Source organism: Ambystoma mexicanum, chromosome 2q (assembly GCF_040938575.1).
Source record: "Ambystoma mexicanum isolate Mex_15411 chromosome 2q, UKY_AmexF1_1, whole genome shotgun sequence".
Taxonomy (NCBI): Eukaryota; Metazoa; Chordata; class Amphibia; order Caudata; family Ambystomatidae; genus Ambystoma; species Ambystoma mexicanum.
The window spans coordinates 505,919,201-505,935,560 of record NC_090924.1 but is presented as its reverse complement, the minus strand read 5'-3'; the positions used below and the strand labels follow the sequence as shown (position 1 = coordinate 505,935,560).

Here is a 16,360-nt window from a genome sequence, read left to right as displayed (position 1 = left end):
TGCCAGCTTGACTTCTAAAATGAATGACCAATAATAAGGTAAAACATATACCTATATTACTTCAACCATAAGCACAATAAACACAAGAATTGAAGGTTATTAGCTGCACAAAGCATATCCTATGCTTCTCTAACAGTGATCTCTCCCTCTCACTGTCTCTCTCTCTCGGTCTGCTTGTTCCTTAACTCTCTGCCTCCATGTGTCACTGTCTCTGCCTCTCTCCCTCTTTCTCTCTCTCTCTCTCACTCCCTCTCTCTCACTCTGTCTCTCCCTGTCTGTCTCTCTCTCACTCTCTCTCTCTCTATATATATGGTGGAAGAGCCAACCCACCTGATATATGAGCAAAAACACACATTGAGAGTTCTAAAGAAATATAAAACTACTCACATCCCGTGTACAAAAATGCTTGGGCAAATTCCAGGACAGTGTATACAAAAGATCCTTTATTAAATAAGTTCATCAATCAGAGCCATGGCAAGAGGGCTCTCCAACTGCTTAAAAAGCGCCAAACGGTCCACCCAATAAACAGGCTCCGGCAGGCAATATAATCAAATTTACTAAATAGCGTTTCTTATTTAAAACACTCAGAGAATCCATTATGTGACCTAGCCATGCCCGCATCTTTACACTGGCATCAAGAAAGGACTCCAATCCTGTCCTCCACCAGACTTAGCCACATATGTGGCCACCATTTTGGAACTATAAATATTTCTTATCCACACAGTGAAGTCATATTATTAACAGTTACTCACTAATCTGTATTGCAGTCATACATAATCACCCAGAGTGAAATAGGAATATCAGATAAAATCACGCCAACCTGGTGTATTATATACTATTCAAATTATTGTTCTGACTAGATCGTAAATGTAATCATAGTCAGATCCTTAAAACAGCGGAAAGCTCAGAGAGATCACATTTCACAGCATCATACTCGGCTCAATTGAGCATCCATCAGAATTCATCATATAATCAACAACATACACAGACATTTCATGAATGACATACACAGATCTCTCCAAAGAATGTTCCTAGACTTGATGTTCTAAACCTGTATACAGAATATGTGTGAAAAGAAATGTGGGTATCAGAATTCCTCTCACTCAATAATATAACCTCACTGTTAGTATAACCCTGATAATAGTAATGGGATTATTTTATGAACAACCGGGGTTATTTCCAGTTATTTGTAAAATAACCCTGTTTATTCATGTGACACACTTTCATTCCAGATCCAGTTTTCTACCATAACCGTAAATAACCCCAAATATAACCCTGATTATGAGAAAACGCTTGAGCTCTGAACTTGGTCGCCAACCCCCCAATCCCCAATTTCAAATGGTTTCCTCTTCCCTCCTCCCCATGCCTAGCCTGATGCCATTTCCTCCTTGTTTCTCCTTCGAATGGCATTGTTTCCCCTTTTCGGCCATGTCGACTGTACATGTTCCTCCAATATGTTTCTTTTGGCCCCATTAGGTGGCCACCGCCTTCGGCAGTGGGCACAATACATGTATGTTGGGCCACTAGACAGGACCTTCGGCCTTGGCCAGTGAGCATGGCCTTAGGTCATGTCCACTCTATATTTAAAAACACTGCCCGCCCACTAGCCATGGCCTTCGGCTGTTCCACTTTCCACCTCCACCCCACTGTAGCTTCAAAAATCTAATTTCTTTGTATTAATCAATTTTTTTAATTCTTTCTCTTTTTTTAACTTTTTTTCTAATAACCGCGGTTATCCTTCAATTGTCCTACAAATATGTGTGGTTATCTGTAGGCACCCGCCACCGCGCAAATAACCGTGGTTATCCATAAAATTATGAAAAGAATTTGGGGGCCACATTTGCAACCCCTGGGGACTCCCTTGCGACCCCAACTTATTTTTTTTAAACTGAAAGCTCCTGGTTTAGCGTGTCAGATGTATGTATGCGAATGGTGGATGAATGAGAAGTGATGTGATGTGTGTTTTTTTATGTTCTGGCTGTGTGGGTTTGTGCCTGTGTAGAGAATGCAATGAGTGGATGGATGTAAGAGAAGGTGTTAGTGACTATTGGGGAATGAGAAGTGATGATGTTTGTTTTTGAATGTTCTGGGTGGGTGTGTGTGTGTGCCTGTGTAGCGGATGTATTGAGTGGATATAAGAGAAGGTGTGAGTGACTGTGGGTAATGGGAAGTGGTGTGATGTGTATTCGTGAATGTTCTGGGTGGGTGGGTTATACCTGTGTAGAGAATGTAATGGGTGGATGTAAGAGAAGGAGTGAGTGACTGATGGGTGAATGAGAAGTGATGTGATGTGTGTTTATGAATGTTCTGGGTGGCTGGGTGTGTGCCTGTGTAGAGAATGCTATGAGTGGATGTAAGAGAAGGTGTGAGTGACTGGCGGGTGAATGAGTATGAATGTGGTAATGTTTGTTTGAATGTTCTGGGTGGGGTTTGCTGTGTGCCTGTGTGGTGAATCCAGTGTGAGTGAATGTGAGAAGGGATGTATGGGTGAGTCACTGGTGGGTGAAAGGGGATGTATGTGTGTGTGTTAGGCCCTGGGAGACTGGGGAATCACTGGACCATTTTTGCCATATCCTTTATTGACTTTCCATGCTTTGCTGGTATATCGGGCACACTTAAATTCATGTGTGCCATTACCTGGCTAGACTGGCATTTTGGTGCATTCAGTCTAGCCATTACTTACTGTGGAATTACATTTATTAATCTGCATCTTTAAAAAAGCAAGCATGATAAGTAGTGTTACCTCGCTAGACTGATTGGTGTAGCGGCCTGTATATTTCTTACTGGAGCATGATGTTTTATTAACTGAACGTCTACGATGAATCAAGCATGATAAGTGTTCTTATGGGTCTAGACTGGCTTACATTGGAAACAGTTTGGATAGGTTTTCATACTGGGACATGTCACTTTAAATGGCCAAACCAAGGGGAGTATGTTCCTACATAGGAGTACTGCATATAGTGGAAGAGCCAGTTTTTTGCCCAGTGCCAGTAATGATAGTATAAAAAAAACATCTTCAAGCGAACATGAGTATGGTCTTATATGGGACTACTAGCATATGTTGGTGGAGCCAGCATGGAAATGTATGGGCAGAGCCAACATGAAAATGTTTTTTATGATGGCAGATATTACAGGGACCGGCATGAGAATGCATTGGGAAATGCTATGTACACTTTTGGTGACTTGCATCTATTGTACTTTTTTTCATGATTTACCCTACAAAACCGCTTGTTGGCCTTTTACCCAAATTATTGGCCTTTTCCCACATTTTCACAGACAAATCCCCCCCAAACCCATTTTCCTTAGTTTGGGCACCCTCCCTGCGCGTGGTCGCAATCACATAATTGTGGCAAATATTTACACCCTCCCAAAAAACAACCCACTATCCACCAATTGGTGGTTGGTATATTTGTGGACCAGGCACTGCCTTCTTCTTTCTATGTTACATTGAACATTTAAGCTTTGATTAAAAAGCATATTACTTCTTTCACTTGCAGTAGTGCATGCCCCTGCAGCGGCTTAATAATCATGGACATTGCACACATGTGGTAGTCCGGGTCATCCCGGGGTGCGGTGTACCCCTGTGCTTTGTTAGGGAGCTTGGGGGGCCCCCACAGCGTAGTTTGCAGGGGAGCCGCCAAATGTTGTGCCAAGCCATTGGGCACCACTGGGTCTGACAAAGTGGTAGTGTGTAGTGCGCACCTTGAAGTCTGCTGGTGAGTCCCCAGGTGCCAAGCAACTCGTGGGTGTTCTCAATTTAAAATAACTGTGTAGTGCCATGGATTTATGTGTACAGCAATATTACATTAATTGGTGGGGTGTTTTTTAGTCCTCTGGCACCCAGTGTTACGCTTAGATAATAAAAACTGTGGGGGGTCTTGGGTATATTGAAAGAACCTTTCCCAGGTAATATACTCCAGCAAAGATAACATAATCAGGTGCACTCCCCTGTTTGCACGCAGACCAGTCTAATAGGTTTCTTCTATCGTAGTGCTAGCTGATTCACAGATACATTTATAACCAGGGAATTTTGTTGATATTAAACCCTGGTCAATGATTTCATTTTCCGACCTTGCTGGTGCAGCATTTTTCTCCTGGGTAAACAGCAGTGCACGCGTCCCCAGGGCAGTGGTTTTTTGGCTTATTTAACACAGCAACGTCACAGATAGTGCGTACTTTTGTGTCCATTGATCTATTGATGTTTCATACACCAGCTGTAGCCTACATTAGAGATTTTGGTTACCCTGTTACAAATAATGCATTATGTATGTTTTACATATAGACCTCACGTTGAATCTGGAAAGTGACATTCCCCAAACGTGTGATCGCGGGCGAAATCATGCCTCCCTCTGTGCCTCCGTTCTTATATCTGGCTGAAATGAGAGCACCTGGAAACACGGGTGCTAGACGCATCTGAAAAATCTGAAGGTTGTTTGCCATCACTTCCTGTAATGTCACTTAGGGTGCGGGGTGGTGGTGGAGTAAAATGACATCACTTCCTGTGATGTCACCAGGGGGTCAAGGTTCATGTGATGTCACTTCCGCTACCCTTGGCATTTTGGTGAAATTATGTCTCTGCCCCTTTAACTCCTTTTTCCCTCCATAACCCTCTCACATTCCCCCCAACGCTTGTGGTTTCATGTGATGCACTTAAATTCCCTTTAGCCGAGGTTATCCCACAAAATAAACGTGGCTATAGGAAAGGGTTTGTGATCCGAACTTGGTCCCTACCAACCCAACACCCCTATTTTCCATAGTGTCCTCTTTCTCCCTCCCCACCTCTAGCTTGATGCATTGCATTCTTTTTTCCCTCCAAATAGTATTTTTTCCACTTTTCGTTTTCGGCTAGGTGCGGCTATTTCCATAATACCCGCAGTTATCTCTCGCATTGAACAAAAAAAATGTTGGGTTTCATTTCTGAAAAGTCTCTCTGCTACAATGCACCATGGGAAATATAGCTAACATTATGGGAGAAGGGGCACCCCCTTCTCCGTCAAATATTTCAAAAACTACTGGATGCAATAACCCCAGAAATCGAGTCAACGCTTGGTGACCAAGTTGTTTCGTACCCGGTCCAACTCCATCCAGTGGTTTTGGCTATGTGCTTGAGTAAAAATTTGACTTTTTCTCTATGGGAATATTAATGGGGACTAGGCTAAAACTGTGTTTTTCTACTTTAATAACTTCTTAATTTTTTAACAGGTCTTTCCCAACATTTCCAGACTGTGAGGGGAGTGGGAAGGGGCCTGTGAGTAAAATTTTGTTTGCGAAATATCAGTTAAATCCATCATACAAGTGAAAGATTATTAGCAATACATTTTTAGGGTTTCCTATGGAATTTGACACTCAACTTTGTACACCCACACACATATATATATATATATATATATATATATATATATATATATATATATATATATATATATATATATCAAGCAATGATAAAAATGTTAAACATGGTGAAAATGGATGCGCCAAAATATCACACTAGGTAGGAGGAGTAATTAAGGCTGTCAAAGATCTGGGAGCTCAAATTACTAGAGCCAACAAACAAAATGTATGCAGTTATAGACAAAATCCTTCTATAATATTAAGATGACTTTAAAGTGCACAAAGCAAGGAATTTCTTTCACGGTGAACGAGATTATGACAACGTCTAAATCTACATCTTTCAAGCATACTCAAACACATACACAAAATGGCTGCCCCGATGTTTTGTCCCACATAAATCGGCAAATGCTTTTTTAACATTTTGATTGTTTTATTACTTGCAAGCTTTTATTGACGAAGTGGATTTTTGTGGATTTTTGCACCTCCTAATCCAGGGAAACCCTTCACACTATGTTATGTCCGTGCCAAATAAAGTACTTTTAGAAGAGATCACATTATTATTTTTTATTTTAAAACCACCCTTTTTGATCTTTATAGTTTGCTTCATGGCATTGAACATTTAAAACACAGTCAAAAAATTATTTCAAAGAAGGCTGTGAAGGGACGCTGAAGTTCCTAAGCGCAACAAAGAGTGGCGAGGGAAACATAACACAACCCCATCCAGTGAGCTGTTCCGTGCTTGTTCCCACACTAGTGTGCTTTTGAAAAAGTGTGGGTCTTTGCCAGGACCCAACTGTTGATATCTTTGCACAGCAGAGAACAGATTCCAAACCATGTGTGGCAGGATTCATTAAAATTGCATTGCCGTGTGTCGCATATTGATACCACGTTCAGCCTACGTGCGAATTAGATCATCATGCTTCTCTTTGTTGCCGTGGTTTGGCTACTGTTCACAGTTGCAGGGATGTGTAGATTCGGTCACTTATGCAGCCATCTTGTGTTGGGAGACGGTTCACAGGAGGACTACTGCATTATCTGGGAACAGGGTCGTTCCTTAGTGTACTGATGGAGAATTCATTCTTTTCCAGGGCAGCCGCGTGCCAGACACATTGCTCCCAAACCTAATCAGAGAAATGGGAAAAGGTTGCACCCACGCCTACAAAAGCTTTAGTAACTTATTTAAAAAAATGTTTCCCATCTGTATCAAGGAGGGCAATCACACTTTATCTAGGGTTATCCTTATCCCCCTAATTTCCTAAAGGTTACCTAATTTAGAGTGTAGAGTATTTGCCTAACTTGCAATCTTAATAAAAAGGGGCAACCTTTTGAAGTTCAAAAAGTAAGCACCTGTTTGAAGGTTGCATCTTCCAGACCATTTCCACATGGAGTTCCAGATGTTTTCCCTTTTGGTAATTATTCTATCTAAACTGTGCAGTCTTTTTTCTATTTCGATTGAGGTGCAGGTAATGGAATCGTATGCTGGGGAATCACTAGGGGGATACACATGCCTCCAAATAATTATTCCGAAAATCTTATTTGCTATCATGAATCTGACCCTGTGGTGTCCTGGCCCCAAATTTTGCACCAACATGGACAGGCAGGGAAGATGGCTCACTTGGTAGAGGTAAGTATACGTCTTTAATGGCTTTGATTCTCTCTTACAATTCGGCAAGGTAAGAAGCTGTGTAATAACAGGTGCATGCCAGACGCAGAACAGTGTTTCCCTCGCAGCCACTGCCTTTTGCGTCTCTCGCTGCATGCCAAAAGTTCGCATATCGACTCCTCCTTCTCGCTTCTCGTAGCCTCACATACTAGTGCCGAGAATGTTTTATTCTTGCATTTTCCCCACATACCAAGATATGCATTTCAAAGGTGAAAGCTCCATCATTTTCTTAATTTCTTCATCCAACTTAGATGACAATTAAAAAATGTTTTTGTTCAATTTGTTTAATTATATTTGATGTATTATTAGACTCTCTGGTTTGGATCTTTCTCTGACACTCGCATTCAATATTTAGTTTGGGCTAGTAGGTAGAGCTTGCGCCACCTATAAGCCAAAACTATTGCATTAGAGTACAGATAAGGAGCAATAGCATATGAGGAGGGACACAAATCTTGTAGGTGTTGTTTGGTTATTTCACCACCCATTGACTCGTTTCTACTGACTACAGAGAGCTATTATTTTGTTCTCGTTTATGTGGCATTGGAATATTTTCTTCTGTTTCCATATGGTACCAACTGCAGTATTTATAGAATGGGGCAGGCGTAGTTCCGCCCCTAAATCACGTGATCAGTATTAAAACTTAGAACCCCATTATTCGGTTGCTAGAGTTATTGGGCCTAATTTACAAATGCATTTTACAATGTTGCCGGCGCATTAAAATAGCGCTTTAGAAAACAGGCTCATTGACTTCCTTGGTTTTATTTGCTCTATATTTAAGCAATAATCCCTGAGCGCACGGGGGCATTACCGAATCAGGTAATGCCCCGGTGCCCATAGTTACAGGCCAGAGCAAAGCAAGGGCCCTAACAAAGGCCCCTGGGCAATACCTGACTCAGTAATGCCCCGCGGTGAGGGGCTTATTGCTATTAGTACCCCGGCCCATAAGACCGAGGTACTAAAAGTATTTTTTTTTTTCTGTTCCAAAACTCTCTGGCGTTTTGGAACAGATAAAAAAAATTGAAAAAATGGCCTCGGGGAAGGGAAAACAAAGTCTGTTTAACCTTTCCTCGGCGTTCATTGAAAACATTTTTTTTTAATGCCCGCCATGGAAACAGGAGAAGGGACTACATGCAGTCCCTTCTCTCTTTCCATGGTGGCCATTAAAAAAGTAAACAAAAAAAATGTCTGCCATGGAAAGGAGAGAAGGGACTAAGTGTAGTTCCTTGTTTCTTTCCATGACGGCCTGTCACGGATCGGGAGCGGACACGCTGGGGACAGAAGTGTTCCCATCACGTCTGCTCCCGAAATGGACCAAAAAGAAGGTAAGTGGGGTTGGGAGGGCGGACAGGGGATGGTTTGCATTGGGAGGACGGCGGGAGGGAAAACACTTACCTCAATCCCCGGTGGGGGAAGATGGCAGCCTCCAGCCCTGTGGTGGCTCTGAGCGGGTATTACCCTATTCCGAGCCTCCTCATTGTCTAAGTAACTGTCACACACCCCCCGCCGGGGACATGAAGGAACGTATTGGGCAGAGGGATTCCCTGTCGGTTAAACCTCGGCGAGGGCCAATCAGATTGATTGTTACAATCTGATTGACCCTCGTCGGTTGCTAATGGTATGTGCATTGCGTTTATGGAAATAATCACAGTGAAACAGGGGACAGAGATGGGTTGATTGGGAATGTCCATTAAAACAAAGTGAAACGGCCAACCCTAATGGTATACAAGGTGTTGGGTGGGTACGTTGACGGAAGCTTTGAGTTTTTGTAGGAAGCCACTTGACAAGAAAATTCACGTCCCCACGAAAAACTCACCATAAGAGTAGCCTGTAAAAGTTTGCAATATGCAGCTCTGCATATGTTTTGGACTACGGCTCCCATTATCTGTTTCCATTAACTATGTTGGGTAGGCCTGGTGGGAGCTGAAGTACAAATAATTTGGATCGTCAAAGGTTGCAGACCCCTACTGCACAGAGACTGGCAGAAATACGCAGACGTTCCTAAAGTAAACCGAACAAGGCCTACTCGCTTGTAGACTGATTGAAGTATAATTGATACTGGGCCAGAGGTAGATGGTGGCCTTTAAGGCGTAGGCTCCATGGAAACCATCTAAGGAGCAAAGGAGGGCCGGGGGGATAAAATGGCACTGTGTAACAGAAGCACGCCGGGAGACCAATAGTCTGGTTTCGTTTGCTTGATCTGAGGAGAATTCTGTTCAGGTGGGTATTTGATTTAACCCATTCGACCTGCTCCCCAGGTGCTCTCAGAACCGAATGCCATGGGGAATGTATGTGCCTCCACCTCCCCTTGGAGTCGGCACCTGCAATAATGCTGCTTAAGCTTCAGCCCCCCTAGGCGCGCGCCGTTTTGAGGATGCGCCATTTGGGATGAAGCATTATGGCTCCGGGAAGCAGCCCCCCTCCTCCCTGAGGAAGAGTCTATTGAGCTCTGAAATAGCACAGAACAAACATCATTTCTCAGTTAACTACCAACGTATCAGGAAATGACAAGAACTGGAGCCGCCTGAGACACACCAAGTCCCCTCCTGTGCAGCGCGCGATGATGGATGGGCGCTTGTACATTTGGACTCCTTTCAACTGCTATTTGCTTTGCAAACACAGCCATTTATTTTCACTTAATTAGGAGGCGCAGCACCTGTGATTCCGTCTCTTACTCTGGGACAGAGCGTCAGCCTTCTGGAAGCGGGGGAGTACAGAGCACACGTCGCAGCAAAAAGCGAAGAAAGTGACGAGAGGTGAGCCAGCCTGTCCCGTCTATACTGGGGGCTAGGCTAGGTACTAGTGTTAGGTGAACACGACCCTCGGTGAACTCGGGGGTAAACCTGAACGCCACATTCTGGGTTCGGTTGGCCCACGGGACTCGCCGCTGCTCACACATTGCATCAGAACTCGCACGAGAATTGGGGTGGCGGAGAAGGTCACCAGGCCAATCAGAAACGCCGAAGCTCTAGAAGAGATGTGTCTGGCCAAACAGAGCCCTGGAAACTAAAGTGAAACACTTTTCTTACGCTTCCTAGTCCCGATCTGAAAAAACAGCTTTGAGTACACTTTGTGGAGCACTTGTAAACCCCTTTCATTCAGTCCCCCGTGGAATCTTCTGCCTCCAACCAATGCTAGTGCCTTTTCCTCCCCAGCAGCCAATCACAACAAACGTAACATGCAGGGTGGTCAATGGGATTCTGTACCCTACTCAGTAGTTGCAAAAAAACGGCTCAGTTACAGCCATTTAATTATCTTCTTCCTCCAACCAACTCTGGGAATTTCGCCTCCGTATGAACATATGCTAACACATGTTTGTCATGTGATGCAAGGTGGTCGCTGGTATTCTCTGCTATCTATTATGATATCATGTGTGCTGCACACCCAGTTGACATCTGTGAATGTAATCTTGTGACACAAACTTAAGGGGGAACTTTCCAAAAATAAACACTGTCCAAAATTCTAACTCTCCCTCAACTACCCTAATGTAACTAAAATGAGTACCCTACCCGGCGAGGGGCGGTGTGCCGGCCTCCCAGCCAATGAGGAGGCTCAGAAAGGTGACCTTACTTCATAGGGAAAGACCCTCCTCTGAACCTCCTCAGAGCGGGAGGCTGCCATCTTCCCTTGTTGGGAGTCAGGTAAGAGCTCCCCGTGCCACTACCCCACTTTTCCTCATATTTAAGCCCCCCACACTTACCTTGTGCTGCGTTGTCCCCCGCTGGTGATGGGAAAAGTAGTTTTCCCGGCACATCTCTGCCACGCGAATGGCCGCCATGGAAAAAGGGACAATTTGTAGACCCTTCTCCCTGATCCATGGCAACCAATTGTTTTGCTCCTTTTTTCTCCATTTGAGAAACAGTTTAAAACCCGTTCCTCAACTCGAGAAAAAGACTATTAGGACCCTCGTACAATGTGCTGAGGTACTAATAGCAACGGAACCATCAGACAGGGGTCATTAACAGTCTGGTAATGCCCCGGGGTTTAAGTTAAAGCCCTTCTAACTGACCCCCCAGGCCCTTACCAGACTGGTAAAGCCCCCTCTCCTGCAGTTTTAGAGTTTAAATAAAGCCCCTTTGCTATCTGTCTGCTACCTCTGCCTGCAGGACTCCTCACCAACGTCAACTGCATGCGCCATATGCAATCTGTGTGCCTTATGTATCGAAAGCTACCCTCCTCCCAAATCCTGAAGGAAGATCAAGAACGTTTGGTCTATCTGAATCTGCAGGACAAATCAAGTGGGTCTGAGTTCCTCCATATGATGTCCCCTGAATGCTCCATTCAGGCGCCTATCCACTCACCAGATGCACAGGTTCCCATCAAGTCGGCTTACTTTCTCCATCAGACACAGTCTCTGCAACGCTCTCAACTGACTGAGGACGACATGTGGTAAATGTATCATGATGATGTAGGGACAAGGTCCACTGGGCAGGTTTTGATCTTCTCCACAAGTGCAACAGTTCTAAATCTCTCAGTGTACCCACATATTCCTTCACCTACTAACACACTCGGAAGAAGCCTTTCCTGTTCATTGCAACCTTCCTCTTCTGCTGCAGGGACCTCACTCACATCAGGCCTTGGTGACTGTACACTACCAGGAGCTGTTACTTCATCATTGGGTGGAATTTGGTGGTCTAGGGAGGATAGCTCAGGGGCAATGCGCTCACTTTGGAAACAAGAAACAGTGGAGCAACACAGGTTCGATCCCTGGGTCTGCACTTAGAAACCTCTGGGTGTTAAGCACATTATGAATAACCAATTATTATGATAACCAATGTCAAAACAACCATTCAACATGATGATCTAGCTGACGTGACATATTGGTGCCACGCTGGCCATGGTGCAGATTTGATGATCGTACGCTGCCCCTTCGCAGTCACCCAGGATCACCATGCGGTAAACCTAGCCAGGGCAGCATACAGTAGCTTTCACACCCATTTGTTCATCTCTGCTTTTCTGTACACAAGATCTAGTTCGCCATTGCCATCCCCACTGGGCTGTTTATTCATCACCATTGGTTCTATGATTAACCTGACAATCACTTTTCCATGGGCAGCTAACATATCTGCATGCTACCACATCATTTCACGTGCAAAATGCAGCCACAACACCTCCACCATATCCTGGACAGCTGCCACATCTCTGCTTATCCCTGGACAGCCACCTTATCTCCACTGTACCCTGCAAAGACACCATTTTTGCACGGTTCTCTAAACAGCCACCACATCACATGCATATCCTAGACAGCCACCACATCTCTATCATAGTCCGGAGAGCGATCACATCTGCACCAAATCCCAGGCATCGCCACATCTCCACAGTATTCTCCATAGACATCACATTGTCACCATTCCCTGGACAGCCACCATATGTCAACTGTGCTATGCATATACACCATTCCCTGGACAGACACAACGGGCCTCATTCCGAGATTGAAGGCAGCCATGGCGCTGATAGCGCCATGGCTGCCTCCAATAATGGTACCGAGTCCGCCCTCATTCAATGGGGATTTACCGGTCTATTCAGACCTTTGCGGGACCGGTAACTCCCCATTGAAAATACCATTCCTCATTCCCATTTGAGCCCCCACAGGGCTCAAGGGGAATAGGGAAGGTGCAAATAACGGTACTGCAATTTGCGGTACTGTTATTTGCTCTCTGGACCCTTTGCGGCTCCCGCTAAGGCTGCCTGATAAAACCAGGCGGCCTTAGCGGCACCCGCAAAGTGACCTCCGAGTAGGGCGCAAAGGGATTACCGGCACCGGTGTCCTTACCGGTGCCCGTAATCCCTTTGCGCCAGCCTCGGAATGAGGCCCAACATCTCCAACATGTACTGGACAGCCACCACATCCCCACTATACAGTGCACACCCACCACATCATCTCACATGCAAGGGACAGCAACCACCCATCCACCATATCTTGGGCAGCTGCCACATCTCTGCGAATCCCTGAACAGCTCCTCTGCACCCTGCACAAACACCATGTCTGTTTGATTCACTAGACAACCACTACATCTCATCGATATCCTTGACAGCCACTACATCCCCATCATAGCCCGGACAACTATTACATCTGCAACAACTCCTAGACACTCATCACCTCTCCACTGCATCCTCCACAGACATCATATTGTCACGATTCTGTGGACAGCCACCAGATTGCCACTGTATCCTGCATATGCACCATGTCTGCACCAATCCCCAGACAGCCACGAGATCTCCACCGTATCCCGAACCACTACCAAATCCCCTACTATATCGTGTGTGCTCACCACATCTTGATGATACCCTGGTTATTTATTGCTTCTTCTCAAGGGAATGGACAGCCACCACATCTCTGTCATAGCAACTATATTGTAAGTAGATCCTGAAAAGCTATCACATCCTCGGCAACCATTACCTCTCCACAATAACCGGGTCAGTCACCACATCTAAAAAAATTCCCACTGCACCCTGAGCCTACACGCCATCTCCACCATTCCTGGGGCACCAAGCAATCAAAGCATCTCCATCACATCTTGGACAGCCACAGCATCTCCACCCTACCCTTAACAGTGAACACATCCCCGTAATACCATGAACTTCCACCACCTCCCCACTTTAGCCTTTGACGTTTACAAAATCTTCATTGTTGCCTGCCACAATGGTACCTGCCCAACTCACTTCACCCATTTCATCACATTTGCTAAAGGTGTATTTTAGTGCATATTTCTTCAGCATTTTAAGGGGGGGGGCAGAGTACTTTCTTTAAATAGCATTTTAAGGTTTTGGGGGCATGGAGTGGGGAGAGGGTGCAGAGAGGGGGCATGTCTCCATAACAGAAGTAGCAGAAGATGCGGTGAAATTGCCACCGCATGAAGTTGTACCAGATCTGCCACAATATCTCCTCCATAGGATGGACAGCAAGTACGAGTAGCAGTGTACCTTGGGCACATACAGTATCTTCGCTGTGCCCTGGACAGCAAACACATCTTCAGACTAGAGACACAATCTGGTTAAAGTCAAGCATGCGTTTTGGCTCCCTGCTTTTTCAATATATACGCGTCTGGTGTTGGGGATTACCTAAGTACTGCTGCATTCATATCTCCTAAACTGGGCACTCTTAGAATCCCCGGGCTTGCATACGCTGATGACTTTTTAATCTTTGAGAATACACGTATTGGCTAACGCCGTCGTTTATAGGCTTTTGCGAACTATTCAAAAATAATGGCCTTATAACGAATCCTGGCAAAACCAAAATTCTGGTGTTTGCAGAGGGGAAAAAACTTAGCATGCATAAATGGTACCTCGAAAACACTACTTGGACCTGTACATCTACTGTTATCTATTTAGGCTTCCCCATTACGGCACAACCCTCTCACCAAACTGTGCGTACTAGGGTGAGCCAAAAGACAATGTTTTATCCAACCAAATGGTGAAAATTGATTGGAAATGTGGGCGTTTTTCCATAAAACCAACTTTTGACTTCTACAAAGGAAAAGAGGTTCCGAAATTAATATACGGCATGGAATTGTGGGGAAAGGGAGTTTACAGTTGGTTGGATAACATTGTGGCTGCAGTCTGGAGAAGAGTATCATGCTTACCCAACGCCTCTCCCCTAGCAGCAATACGCTACGATCTAGGCCTTTTGTCACTGCAAGTGCATGTTAAGTGGAGGATTCTGTGCTGTATCGTAAACTCATTGCTCCCCTCCAGGATTCTCTATATCATGATATAAACCAATGTACTGTGGGGAAGGGGATGCCGTCAACGTGTGTTGCCATCCTCAGCGACTTCTGCGAAACAATGTTGACTGCTGGTAACCCTGGTTGGAAAGACTTGGTGGAGAACCCCGAAAAAGTTTAAACCGCCTTGTACAATGCTGATTAGTGTGACACAATTGACCAATTCCACAACTACCCGGCTTTGTGCCATTTGTCTCATGAACAAAAATAAGGGGGAAAAGAGACTCCTTTTCTGACTATATTCCCAAATCGTTACTTTTAGATCTATTTTATTGCGGTTTAGAAGGAATTTGCTTCCCACTAAAGACGTTTTGTTAAGAAGGAAAGCTGTAGACACTGCAGAAGCTTACTGTTGATTCTGTGAAGATGTAAAGGTAATTGAAACCAAGAAACATTTAGTGATGGAAAGCCCGGTTCTCTCGGCGGAGAGAATCACTTATTTTAAAAGACTGCTGCTGGCTGTTAATTGGGCTGACAGAGATAACTTATGTAAGAGATGTTTAGGCGCCAACTCAACGTCAGTGGGGATTGCGTTGTCAGGGTTTTTAAATTCTCTAAAGTTAGGAGTGTTTTAGGAATACATCACAAACTTGTTTTCAGGTACAATCTGGCTTTTAACCATAATAATTTCGCTATTTTAACATATGTTAATTAAGTGTCTTACATTTTGCAGTGTTAAAGTCATTAATTTGAATAATTGCGATTTTAATATTCTAGGCAAAATCAGGATCTAAATACCACCGTCTTTTAAATGTACTACGTGTTTTATTCACTGAATGGACTGTTGATTATTTTAACCAGCTGTTTTCTTTATGTTCATGAATTGTAAAGCTTTTATGTGAAACCGTACACAATAAAAAAACTAAAAAATAGCTTCAGATGGCCTTTCTCCCTTCATAAAATAGATTACTTTCATTGTGCACCCCTTCTCCCCAGATCCTCAAATGCACTCTCTATCGTAGATTAAGTGTGCCTTTGCTGCTTTAGCCTGTGATGCATTGCACACGAGGAGGAGTTTCATAACCTTAATGAAATGATCATTATTGTACAAGATACTTATTTTATAAATGGGAAGCCACCATTTTAAGTGTGTCTGAATCCTAAAACTGGACTTTGCACAGCACTGTGAGAAGCTTGAGGAGCATTTGCCCACAGGAATCTCTCGAATTGGGGATTTGTGTTGTTGCGTCTAACCTAGATGTAGTGAACTGCCTTCCTCATGCATGTCATTCCTTGCCTGGCCTTGCTAAAGGGCTGTCTCCCCGTATGTCCTAAGAGTGGGAATGTGTGCAGGATGGTAGAATCACTTCCTACTCACACTTCTCTGCATGCGATGTGTGTTAGAGATCCAGGCAGAAGACACATATCCCTTCTCCCTCTTCCATGGCGGCCCTTTTTTTGTTAACTTTTATTTCAAAGTACTTCAATGGCCGCCATGGAAAGGAAGAAAGCACTACATTTTGTCCCATCTCCCTTTCCCTGGTGACCATTTTCTTCATTTACTATGGCCACCACAGAAAGAGAAATGGACTATGTGTTCCTGTCCGCGGTTGCCATTTAAAAAAAGAAAGATTTTCGGCTGCAAAAACGCAACGCGTCTTGCGGCCAGAAAAAAAGAACACCATTAGTACCATGGTCTAACGGG

At 44.3% G+C, this 16,360-nt stretch overlaps 1 protein-coding gene across 7 annotated transcripts in view; it reads left to right on the top strand.

Annotated features, from left to right (window-relative positions):
* Positions 1-16,360, top strand: part of ELFN1 (extracellular leucine rich repeat and fibronectin type III domain containing 1) — a 1,469,111-nt gene that overhangs the window by 1,271,284 nt on the left and 181,467 nt on the right. The gene's annotated exons all lie outside the window — the stretch shown is intronic.